Here is a 13,510-nt window from a genome sequence, read left to right on the forward strand (position 1 = left end):
CTATGTTGTAATGCTATCCAGGGTCACTACTGGGAACACATTCTTTACTTTGAGTAACTTGACTACATTTTCACATATGTTTACTTTGAGTAACTTAACTACATTTTCACATATGTTTTTTTTGAATAACTTAACTACATTTTCACATATGTTTTTTTAAATAACTTAACTACATTTTCACATATGTTTTTTTTGAATAACTTAACTACATTTTCACATATGTTTTTTTTGAATAACTTAACTACATTTTCACATATGTTTACTTTGAATAACAACAACATTTTTACACATACAGGTAACTGCCAACGTAAAGGAAACACCAACATAAAGTTTCTTAACAGGGCGTTGGGCCACCACGAGCCAGAACGGCTTCAATGCTTCTCGGCATAGATTCTACAAGTGTCTAGAACTCTATTGGAGGGATGCGACACCATTGTTCCACGAGAAATTCCATAATTTGGTGTTTTGTTGACGGTGATGGAAAACGCTGTCTCAGGCGCCACTCCAGAATCTCCCATAAGTGTTCAATTGGGTTGAGATCTGGTGACTGAGACGGCCATGGAATATGGTTGACATCATATTCATGCTCATCAAACCATTCAGTGACCGCTCATGCCATGTGGATGGGGGCATTATCATCCTATTGGGGGCATAGACATGGTCGACAAAATAATGGCCTGCCCATTTTTATACATGACCCATAGACATACACTACCGGTCAGAAAGTTTTAGAACACTTACTCATTCAAGGGTTTTTCTATTTTTACTATTTTCTACATTGTAGGAATAATATTGAAGATATCAAAACTATGAAATACCACATATGGAATCATGTAGTAACCAAAAAGTGTTAAACAAATCAAAATATATTTGAGATTTGAGATTCTTCAAATAGCCACCCTTGATGACAGCTTTGCACACTCTTGGCATTCTCTCAACCAGCTTCATGAGATAGTCACCTGGAATGCATTTCAATTAACAGGTGTGCCTTCTTAAAAGTTCATTTGTGGAATTCCTTTCCTTCTTAATGCGTTTGGGCCAATCAGTTGTGTTGTCACAAGGTAGGGGGTGTATACAGAAGATAGCCCTATTTGGTAATAGACCAAGTCCATATTATGGCAAGAACAGCTCAAATAAGCAAAGGGAAACGACAGTCCATCATTACTTTAAGACATGAAGGTCAGTCAATACGGAACATTTCATTTCAACGTTTCTTCAAGTGCAGTCGCAAAAACCATCAAGCGCTATGATGAAACTGGCTCTCACGAAGTTACCTCTGCAGCAGAGGATAAGTTCGTGTAGAGTTACCAGCCTCAGAAATTGCAGCCCAAATAAATGCTTCACAGAGTTCAAGTAACAGAAACATCTCAATATCAACTGTTCAGAGGAGACTGTGTGAATCAGGCCTTCATGGTCGAATTGCTGCAAATAAACCACTACTAAAGGACACCAATAATAAGAAGAGACCTGCTTGGGGCCAAGAAACACGAGCAATGGACATTAGACCGGTGGAAATGTGTCAATTTGTCCAAATTGGAGATTTTTGGTTCCAACCGCCGTGTCTTTGTGAGACGCGGTGTGGGTGAACGGATGATCTCTGCATGTGTATTTCCATAAAGCACGGAGGAGGAGGTGTTATGGTGTGGGGGTGCTTTGCTGGTGACACTGTCTGTGATTTATTTAGAATTCAAGGCACACTTAACCAGCATGGCTACCACAGCATTCTGCAGCGATATGCCATCCCATCTGGTTTGCGCTTAGTGGGACTATCATTTGTTTTTCAACAGGACAATGACCCAACACACCTCCAGGCTGTGTAAGGGCTATTTGACCAAGAAGGAGAGTGATGGAGTGCTGCATCAGATGACCTGGCCTCCACAATCCCCCGACCTTAACCCAATTGAGATGGTTTGGGATGAGTTGGACCGCAGAGTGAAGGAAAAGCAGCCAACAACTGCTCAGAATATGTGGGAACTCCTTCAAGACTGTTGGAAAAGCATTCCAGGTGAAGCTGGTTGAGAGAATGCCAAGAGTGTGCAAAGCTGTCATCAAGGCAAAGGGTGTCTGCTTTGAAGAATCTCAAATATAAGATATATTTTGATTTGTTTACTGTTGAAGTAATATGGCTACAGGTTCACCTGCCTCACCTAAAGCCCATTCTGGTGGGAAGCTGCTATAGACCACGAAGTGCTAACAGTCAGTATCTGAATAACATGTGCTAATATGTTAGTATGCTAGTATACTTTCTGGGTGATTTAAATACTGACTGGCTTTCATCAGGCTGCCCACTCAAGAGAAAGCTTCAAACTGTAACTAGTGCCTGCAACCTTGTTCAGGTTATCAATCCACCTACCAGGGTAGTTACAAACAGTACAGGAATGAAATCATCAACATGTATTGATCATATCTTTACTAATGTTGCAGAAATGTGTTTGAAAGCAGTATCCAAATCCATCGGATGTAGTGATCACAATATAGTAAGAGGTATTGACATGTGGAATGCACCGAGCTGTCTGTTTGAACTACTGGCACACAGCTCGGACACCCATGCATACCCCACAAGACATGCCACCAGAGGTCTCTTCACAGTCCCCAAATCAAGAACAGACTATGGGAGGCGCACAGTACTACATAGAGCCATGACTACATGGAACTCTATTCCACATCAAGTAACTGATGCCAGCAGTAAAATTAGACTTAAAAAACAGATAAAAATACACCTTATGGAACAGCGGGGACTGTGAAGCAACACAAACACATGCATGCAAACACACGATAACATACGCACTATACACACATTGTGACCTGTAAGCTTGGAGTCGGGAAGCAAGTACAGGAAGTGAATTTAATAATAAATGAAAAATGGAACAAAACAAGAAACACGAGTAGCGTCCAAACATGAAACACAGGAACAGAGTTAATAACGCCTGGGGAAGGAACCAAAGGGAGTGACATTAATAATAGGGGAGGTAATCAAGAAGGGGATGGAGTCCAGGTGAGTCTCATGAAGAGCAGGTGCGCGTAACAATGGTGGCAGGTTTGCGTAATGGTGAGTGAACTGGCGACAACGAGCGCCAGAGAGGAGGGGCGGGAGTAGACGTGACAGTACCCCCTCCCTGAGGTGTGACTCCAGCCGCAGGACGACGCCGACCAGAGGGACGGTCCCGAGGACCAGGGGCAGATAAGTCGCTTCTCTTGAGACCCGGGAGCCGGTCGCTTCTGCTGAGGCGCGGGAACCTGGCGAGCCGGCTGAGGCGCGGGACCCTGACGAGCCGGCTGAGGCGCGGGAACATGATGAGCCGGCTGAGGCGCGGGAACCTGACGAGCCGGCTGATGCATGGGATCTTGACGAGCCGGCTGAAGCGCGAGAACCTGACGAGCCGGCTGAGGTGCGAGAACCTGACAAGCCGGCTGAAGCATGGGAGCCTGACGAGCTGGCTGAAGCATGGGAGCCCGACGAGCCGGCTGAGGCATGGGAGCCCGACGAGCCGGCTGAGGCATCCTCGGTAGCTTCGGCAACGGACGCTTGATGAGCCAACCGAGGCTTGAAAACCTGTCAAGCCAGCTGAGGCATGGAATCCTGAAGAGCCAGCTGAGGCATAGAATCCTGACAAGACAGCTGAGGCTTAGAATCCTGACGAGACAGCTGAGGCATCACCGGTTGCTACGGCAGCGACACCCGGACCCAACAAAAATAAAAAAACAAAATTCCCTGATGCTCCCCTTTGGTGAGGCGTTATTCTGTACTTGCTTCCCGACTCCCAGTGTACACGTTACGCACATGTACACATGGATTTTGTGTTATAGATATGTGGTAGTAGACTAGAGGCCTGAGGGCACACACTTAATATGTTGTGAAATCTGTTATGAATGTATTGTAATGTTTTTAAAATGTATAACTGCCTTAATTTTGCTGGACCCCAGGAAGAGTAGCTACTGCCTTAACAGCAGCTAATGGGGATCCATAATAAATACAAATACAAATAATGGGCTGTATCATGAGCCATTCTAATGGGCTGTATCATGAGCCATTCTAATGGGCTGTATCATGAGCCATTCTAATGGGCTGTATCATGAGCCATTCTAATGGGCTGTATCATGAGCCATTCTAATGGGCTGTATCATGAGCCATTCTAATGGGCTGTATCACTGAGCCATTCTAATGGGCTGTATCATAAGTCATTCTAATGGGCTGTATCATGAGCCATTCTAATGGGCTGTATCATGAATCACTCTAATGGGCTGTATCATTGGGAAAAGTCAAGAAGTCTGTCTGTGTTTAGGTCATGTGTGGAGCATGTCTTAATGGGGCTGTATCATTGGGAAAAGTCAAGAAGTCTGTCAGTGTTTAGGTCATGTGTGGAGCATGTCTTTAACCTATGTAGTAGAGGGAACAGTCGACAGCATCCTTGTGATGTCACTATCCTGTGCTAAGCGAAGGGGTCAATTGAGCCTGCCCGGGACGAATGTCCACATTGTAAAACCAATGCCCCAAATTTGCAAACGCTGTCTATCTAGCAGTCCAGGCCGGCTCAAGGAAATGCTGAATTGAACCCAGGTGTAACGATCCCGGCAGTCTGAGTCGGGTCCTGTCTGGTGACTAGTTTTTCTGTTCGTGATCTCCAGTTTCCCGAGGGTTCGGGAACGCTCCGGGGAGCTCTCTTGATTTCCGCACCTGCATCCCATCAGCAATCTGCACACCTGGTCCTGATCATCACCCTTCTTAGGCTCTGGCCTAACATCCATTCCCTGCCGGATCGTTAGCCATGAACAGTAGGTTTACCAGAGTATCAGTCTTAGAGCCTAGCGTTAGTTTTGTTGTTTTTGCACCTTGTTGGTTTGTTGCTTACTTACCCCGTTTTGTTCCATCTGCAGTCACCCGTCCGAACCTTCATCCAACCTCTGCCTGGTGGTCGGCGGCTGCCGACTCAGGGATGGGATCAACCACTGCACCCCCAACAACTAATCAACGCCGCCCGCTCTGTTCCCTGGATTATTCAGCATCACTCTTGAACTTGTAAATAAACACTCACCTTCGTTTCAACTTACCTTGTCCTGGTCTGCTTCTGGGTTCTGGCTTAGCAACTCGTGACAGAACGATCCGGCCAGTAATGAACCCAGCGGACCTGGACTCTGTTCGCCATGCCATTACCCATCAGGAGAAGATGTTGGGCCATCATAGCACGGTACTACAGGAGATCGCGTTGTCAGTTCGGAACCTTTCTACCGGTCTGACGGAGGTCCAGAACCAACGCAAGTTTCCGGTGGAGGATCCACTACCGGTTTCACCCATCTCGCCTGCCGCTTCTGGAGCTGTGTCCTTCCGTGAGCCCAAGGTTCCGACGCCGGATAAATATGAGGGGGAGCTGGGAAGATGCCGTCCTTCCTTATGCAGTGTGGATTAGTGTTCGATCTACAGCCCTACTCTATATGCCACAGACAAGGCTAGGATAGCCTTTGTGATTGCGTTGCTGCGTGGTCGAGCGCTGGAGTGGGCTTCAGCCGTTTGGGGAACGACAAGACCCCTGCATGGCTTCATACCAGGGGTTCACGGCCGAGATGAGAAGCTCTTCGACCATTCCGTCCGAGGGAGGGACGCAGCTAGGCGCCTGTTTTCGCTTCACCAAGGAACTACTTAGCGTGGGCCGACTTCGTGATCGAGTTCAAGACGTTGGCTGTGGAGAGTGGGTGGAACGCAGGAGTCTCTGCAAGCGGCCTTTACCAGGGTCTGTCGGAGCAGCTCAAGGATGAGTTGATCTCCTATCCGGAGCCTAGTGACCTGGACAGCTTGGTAGCCTTGTCTATTCGGGTGGATAATCGAGTCCGAGAGCGAAGGGAGGGAGAAGCAATGGGGTCCGTACCAATCGATCAGCTTTTCAGTTCCCAGTCGGGTCGGGTGGTGGACCAGAACACGTCGATCATTCTCCACCACAAAGGATTAGTGGAGAGGTCCTCTCCCGATTCTGAACCCATGCAAGTGGGGCGGCACGGATAACCAAGGAGGAGCGTCAACATAGACGTAAGACCAACTGCTGCCTCTACTGTGGTAGCTCGGGACATTACATCTCCACTTGTTCCCGGCGGTCGTCAAACTGCCCGGCTCATGCAAAGTTGGGAGGACTTTTTAGCGAGCCAGTTTCAACCTCTCAGTACCTCTGTCAGACCCCGTTTCCGGCTACCCTTGTGAACAGGAATCAGAGCTTAGCGATTAACGCTTTATCGATTCAGGTGCCGATGGAAGCTTTCTTGATGCCGAGTTGGTGGAACAGCTGGGGCTTTCCAAGGAGCAATTGCCGGAAGCCATTGAAGCGACCACTCTGAACGGCAGTAGTCTGGCACGTATCACGCGATGAGGACTGAACCGGTTAAGATGCGGTTGTCGGGAATCATTCTGAGATGATTTCATTCTTCATTCTGCCGTCTTCCCATGTTCCTCTGGTCCTGGATACCCCTGGCTGAAGGAGCACAATCCCACGTTCGATTGGGTGACGGGCAAGGTAACGAGTTGGAGCCTTGATTGTCATGCTAACTGTCTCAAGACTGCCTGCCCCCATTCGGTTCCCAGTCAGGTGATTGAGGCTAAACCCCCCAGATTTGTCCCTGGTTCCCGAGACATATCACCGATTTGGGGGAAGTTTTCAGTAAGCAGAAGGCTCTGTCACTCCCTCCCCACCGACCATTATGATTGTGCCATCAACCTGTTCCCTGGAGCTGTCTACCCCAAGGGGAAGGTTATACAGTATCTCCCGACCTGAACGTGAGGCTTTGGAGACCTACATCAAGGAGTCCCTAGCTGCTGGTCTCGTTCGTCCCTCAGTCATCACCCCTGGGGGGCAGGATTCTTCTTTGTGGGTAAGAAGGGATGGCTCTCTTCGACCTGTATTGATTATCGGGGGTTGAATGACATCACGGTCAAGAACAAGTATCCCCCTGCCCTTGATGAGTTCTGCCTTCGACTTACAGGGTGCTACGGTGTTCACTAAGCTAGACCTACGCAATGCGTATCACATGGTCCGGATCAGAGAGGGGACGAGTGGTTGACGGGTTTCAATACACCGATGGGTCGCTTCGAGTATCAGGTGATGCCGTTTGGACTGACCAATGCTCCAGCGGTATTCCAGAGTATGGTGAAACGACGTCCTGAGAGATATGATCGGTCTCTTTGTGTTTGTTTACCTGGATGACATTCTGATCTTTCTCGAAGGAACCTTCCGACCACGTCCAGCATGTCCGGCAGGTTCTGCAGCGATTGTTGGAGAATCGCCTGTTCGTGAAGGCCGAGAAGTGCGAGTCACGCCACACGACATCCTTTCTCGGGTACATCATCTCCAGGGGAGAGATTAGGATGGACCAGGAGAAGGTTAGAGCGGTTCTGGAATGGGCCCAGCCCGGCACGAGATTGCAGCTCCAGAGATTTTTTGGGGTTTGCAATTTCTACCGCAGATTCATCCGGGATTACAGCCGTGTGGCCGCTCCGTTAACTGCCTTGACTTCCAGTATCAGGACCTTCAAGTGGAATCCGGAGGCGGATCGACGCTTTCTGGATTTGAAGAGGCGATTCTACCAACGCACCGATTCTCTCTCAACCGACACGGCCCGTCAGTTCGCCGTTGAAGTGGACGCGTCTGATGTGGGAGTTGGCGCCATCCTGTCGCAGCGATGCTCCACGGACAGTAAACTCCATCCCTGCGCCTACTACTCGTCGCCTTTCGCCTGCGGAGAGGAATTACGTGTGGGTAACCGGGAGCTTCTCGCGGTGAAACTTGCCTTGGAGGAGTGGCGCCACTGGTTGGAGGGGGGCGGAGCAACCGTTTATTGTCTGGACTGACCACAAGAATCTTGCTTACGTGCAATCGGCTAAACGCCTCAACTCCCGTCAGGCCAGGTGGGGCGTTGTTTTTCGGACGATTCAAGTTTTCCCTGACGTTCCGACCTGGATCTAAGAACGGCAAAGGCGGACGCCTTGTCCTCGGATGTTCTCCAAGACGGAGGGGAGAGTGGGTCCAAGACCGAGACAATTCTCCCCGGAACTGCGTCGTGGGAGCAGTTATGTGGAAGATTGAGGAGGAGGTGCTGGCGGCCCTTCGGACTCAGCCCGGTCCCGGTAACGGTCCACCCGGTCGGTTGTTTGTGCCTGAGTCGGTTCGTCCTGCTGTCCTCAAATGGTCCCACGCCAGCAAGATGGCTTGTCACCCTGGCGTGGCTTGGACAATGGCGTTTCTTCGCAGACGTTTTTGGTGGCCTGCCATGGCCGAGGATACTCGGGGTTTTGTTGCTGCCTGTCCAGTGTGTGCGCAGAATAAGAGTACCAATCGGCCCAGCTCTGGACTACTTCACCCCCTTCCTATTCCCCGGCGACCATGGTCGCATCTGGCCCTGGACTTCGTCACTGGGCTGCCCGCTTCTGAGGGGAACACGGCCGTTCTGACTATCGTGGACAGATTCAGCAAGTTCGCCCACTTTGTGCCAATTGCCAAGCTTCCTCTGCCTCGGAGACGTCCCGAGATCCTGGTTAGGGAGGTTTTCAGGGTCCACGGTTTGCCCAGTGATATCGTTTCCGACCGTGGCCCTCAGTTTACCTCTGCTGTCTGGAAGTCCTTCTGTTTGGCCATTGGAGCTACAGTCAGTCTCACATCTGGTTTTCACCCCCAATCCAATGGTCAGGCGGGAGAGAGCCAACCAGAAGATGGAATCACGCTACAGCTGCCTGGTCTCTTCCAACCCCACCTCCTGGGTCTCTCAGTTGCCTTGGGTTGAGTATGCCCACAATACTCTCCCTACATCTGCCACTGGGATGTCTCCCTTCCAGTGCCTGTATGGCTACCAACCTCCCCTGTTCCCTTCTCAGGAGAAGGAGCTCTCAGTGCCTTCTGTTCAGGCCCATATTCGTGCTGCCACCGGACCTGGCATCGGGCCAGAAAGGCACTCCTTAGAGTTTCGGACCGGTATCAGCTCCAGGCGAATCGTCGCCGGATCCCCGCTCCCACCTATTCCATCGGAGATAGGGTCTGGTTGGCCACACGGGATCTTCCGTTACGGACTGAGTCTAGGAAGTTGTTACCAAGTTCATTGGTCCGTTTGTGGTGGAGAAGGTGATCAATCCGTGGCAGTTCGACTCAAACTCCCGAGGACGCCAGAGTCCATCCCACCCTTTCATGTCTCCTGCCTCAAGCCTGTTTTCCCTCAGTCCTCTGCTGCCTCCTCCGCCTCCCTCCTCCTCCTCCTCGGATGATCGGAGGTGGTCCTGCCTACACGGTGCGCCGCATCATGGATTCCAGACGGCGGGGCCGGGGTTTCCAGTACTCTCGTGGACTGGGAGGGGGTATGGTCCTGAGGAGAGGAGTTGGATTCGCGGCGACAGGTCCTAGATGCTGACCTCATCAGTGACTTCTACCGCCTCCATCCTGGCGCTCCGGGGAGTCCGCCCGGTGGCGTTGGTCGGAGGGGGTACTGTAACGATCCCGGCAGTCTGAGTCGGGTCCTGTCTGGTGACTAGTTTTTCTGTTCGTGATCTCCAGTTTCCCGAGGGTTCGGGAACGCCTCGGGGAGCTCTCTTGATTTCCGCACCTGCATCCCATCAGCAATCTGCACACCTGGTCCTGATCATCACCCTTCTTAGGCTCTGGCCTAACATCCATTCCTGCTCGGATCGGGTGCCATGAACAGTAGGTTTACCAGAGTATCAGTCTTAGAGCCTAGCGTTAGTTTTGTTGTTTTTGCACCTTGTTGGTTTGTTGCTTACTTACCCCGCTTTGTTCCATCTGCAGTCACCCGTCCGGAACCTTCATCCAACCTCTGCCTGGTGGTGGCGGCTGCCGACTCCAGGATGGGATCAACTCACTGCACCCCCAACAACTAATCAACGCCGCCCGCTCTGTTCCCTGGATTATTCAGCATCACTCTTGAACTTGTAAATAAACACTCACCTTCGTTTCAACTTACCTTGTCCTGGTCTGCTTCTGGGTTCTGGCTTAGCAACTCGTGACACCAGGTCTGCCTCAGAATAGATTCTTTGTGTGTTGTTATTATAATCTTCACACCATGTCCGTGACACGGTGGGTCACACGCTGAAGGAATAAAACCTGCCATACCCCAATCTCCACTCTGAGAAAATAAACTCTGTACGGAAATGGCTGTTGATGTTTTCCTTCAGTCCATTTGTCAGGCCTTACAGCTTATACATCTGGCTCCCAGTTGGTCTGTTGGTCTGTTGGTCTGTCTGTCTGTCTGTCTGTCTGTCTGTCTGTCTCTCAATCAGCCCCAACGGCAACACTTTCAGTGGCAATGTGAGGAGGGTTTATTGGAAGTGGTGTTGGTGGGACAGGGTGGTGTGTGGGGCTTTGATCTGGGGTAATGGTGGGCTCAGCAGGGGTAGTGGGGTGTGATATGGTGTTAGGCAGGGATATTCTACAGTAGGGGTAGAGTGGACTGGGGTGGTGGTGTTGGGGTGAGGAGGGTTTATGGGAAGTGTGATGGTGGGGTTGGGTTGTGGTGGGGGGGGTCTCTGGGCTGGGATAGTGTTGGGGGTTGGGTTGTGGTGGGGGGGGCTCTGGGTTGGGATAGTGTTGGGGTTGGGTGGTGGTGGGGGGTCTCTGGGCTGGGATAGTGTTGGGGTTGGGTTGTGGTGTGGGGGTCTCTGGGTTGGGATAGTGTTGGGTTAGGTGGTGGTGGGGTAACAATGAAAAAGAGTGGGACTAAACTGACCACTGGAGAGCTGCTGTTTCAGGTTTCACTGTCGCTAGATAACGCCGTTATCCTCATCTAGCCTGTCCTTTCTTCTCTGCTTCTCTGCTACAGTAGATAGAAGTCCTACTGTCCCTGTGTTGGCTGCTATGTGAAACAGACTACTGTTCTAGGTGGGATATCGTGAACGGAATAGGAACTGGTCTGTCAGGGTTACTGAGAATGTTCTGTGTCATTAGAACCTCTGTAAACCACACCAGGGACAAGACAAGGGCCAATATTCACAAAGCATCTAGGATCATGTCCTCCTGTTTAATATAATCGAATCCATTGTGATCTGAAACTGATCCTAGACCAGTACAGCCAGAACAGTAGATTCACTGTAAAGTGAAAACCACAGCGGAGAAATATCAGGCCGTTTTTGGGGTGGGATTTTCTTTTTTTTTAATCTGAATTTTCTTTTCTTTTTTTATGAATATCGCTAGCTGCAACAGAATACAATCTTAGATACCGTTCTTATGTCTCTGCGTCCAGTATGAAGGAAGTTAGAGGTCGTTTCACAAGCCAATGCTAACTAGTGTTAGCGCAATGACTGGAAGTCATGTTCATCCGACTCTGAGGAAGTAGATAAATGACTTCATTGCCAAAATCTCTAACTATCCCTTTAATATGGAGGAAATGACAGTCATTGGAGATAATTACAGGATTTTTTCTGCATAGAAAATCCTTAGGCGGGCAGTCTAAGTGATAATTGTTGGGATGGAAAAACTGTTTCAGTGTCAACTTAAATGACCAAAACTAGATAGTTCAATACCTTTGTCTGCATGCTTTCTATCTATTTTTAAATAATACCATCTTTGAGAACTAACAATCCAATAAAAGCTAGACAGTCTGGGAGAATCTAAGATTCCCCAAACCGGGCATTCATGGCACATGCCCTTTGATTCCGTTATAATGTTTGAGCAGAAATGCATAGAATTGCGGGAAATTAGTTTTAAACTGCAAAATTGTCTCTTAGCTCCATGCCAAACTGGGTAGAATTTATGGAAATTAACTTAGAAACTGCAAAATGTTCTCTACGCCACATTTTACATTACATTTCGGTCATTTAGCAGACGCTCTTATCCAGAGCGACTTACAGTTAGTGCATACATTATTTTTTTATTTTTCATACTGGCCCCGTGGGAATCGAACCCACAACCCTGGGCGTTGCAAACGCCATGCTCTACCAACTGAGCTACATCCCTGCCGGCCGTTCCTCCCCTACCCTAGACCAGTGTCGCGCCTATGGGTCTCGGTGCGGCCACATGCGACAGAGCCTGGATTCGAACCAGGATCTCTAGTGGCACAGCTAGCACTGCGATGCAGTGCCTTAGACCACTGCTACCACTCGGGAGACTTAAGACGCCACCAAGATACCGTTCCAGCTAATAGACTACGTTAGTTCACACTTCCTCTTCCAATGAACTCTCTCCTTACACTCTTCCATCTCATCTGATATCACAGTTCACACTCTTTGAAAATTCACATCAAAAGTCTTACTCCTGTCAGTGAACCTCTCAGCACATCAAATTAAGAATCTCACAAATACACGTTTATAGGGTGGTTTTGGCAGGTCAGGGAACTGGGGCTGTCTGTGTGGAATGAGAGCTGGGTGTAGTAGGATGGTGTGAGATCTGAGGGTCAATGGGACAGTGTGGGTGAAGAGAGCTGGGTTTAGTAGGAGAGTGTGGGTGAAGAGAGCTGGCTTTAGAAGGACAGTGTGGGTTTAGAAGGACAGTGTTTGTGGAGAGAGCTGGGTTTAGAAGGACAGTGTGGGTGAAGAGAGCTGGCTTTAGAAGGACAGTGTGGGTTTAGAAGGACAGTGTTTGTGGAGAGAGCTGGGTTTAGAAGGACAGTGTGGGTGAAGAGAGCTGGCTTTGGAAGGACAGTGTGGGTGAAGAGAGCTGGTTTAGAAGGACAGTGTGGGTTTAGAAGGACAGTGTGGGTGAAGAGTGAGTAACTGGAGGAAATAATGATGAGAGAGGGAGTGAAGGAGGTGGAATGGAGGGATGAAATGACCAGTAGAGGAGAAAGGAGGGATGAAATGACCAGTAAAGGAGAATGGAGGGATGAAATGACCAGTAAAGGAGAATGGAGGGATGAAATGACCAGTAAAGGAGAATGGAGGGATGAAATGACCAATAGAGAATGGAGGGATGAAATGACCAGTAGAGGAGAATGGAGGGATGAAATGACCAATAGAGAATGAGGGATGAAATGACCAGTAAAGGAGAATGGAGGGATGAAATGACCAATAGAGAATGGAGGGATGAAATGACCAGTAAAGGAGAATGGAGGGATGAAATTACCAGTAAAGGAGAATGGAGGGATGAAATGACCAGTAGAGGAGAATGGAGGGGATGAAATGACCAGTAGAGGAGAATGGAGGGATGAAATGACCAGTAGAGGAGAATGGAGGGATGAAATGACCAGTAGAGAATGGAGGGATGAAATGACCAGTAAAGGAGAATGGAGGGATGAAATGACCAGTAGAGGAGAATGGAGGGATGAAATGACCAGTAGAGGAGAATGGAGGGATGAAATGACCAGTAAAGGAGAATGGAGGGATGAAATGACCAATAGAGGAGAATGGAGGGATATACACTACCGGTCAAAATATTTAGAACACCTACTCATTCAAGGGGTTTTCTTTATTTTTACATTGTAGAATAATAGTGAAGACATCAAAACTATGAAATACCACATATGGAATCATGTAGTAACCAAAAATGTGTTAAACAAATCGAAATATATTTGAGATTTGAGATTTTTCAAATAGCCACCC

Source organism: Coregonus clupeaformis, unplaced genomic scaffold (assembly GCF_020615455.1).
Source record: "Coregonus clupeaformis isolate EN_2021a unplaced genomic scaffold, ASM2061545v1 scaf3079, whole genome shotgun sequence".
In the NCBI taxonomy this organism is placed as follows: Eukaryota; Metazoa; Chordata; class Actinopteri; order Salmoniformes; family Salmonidae; genus Coregonus; species Coregonus clupeaformis.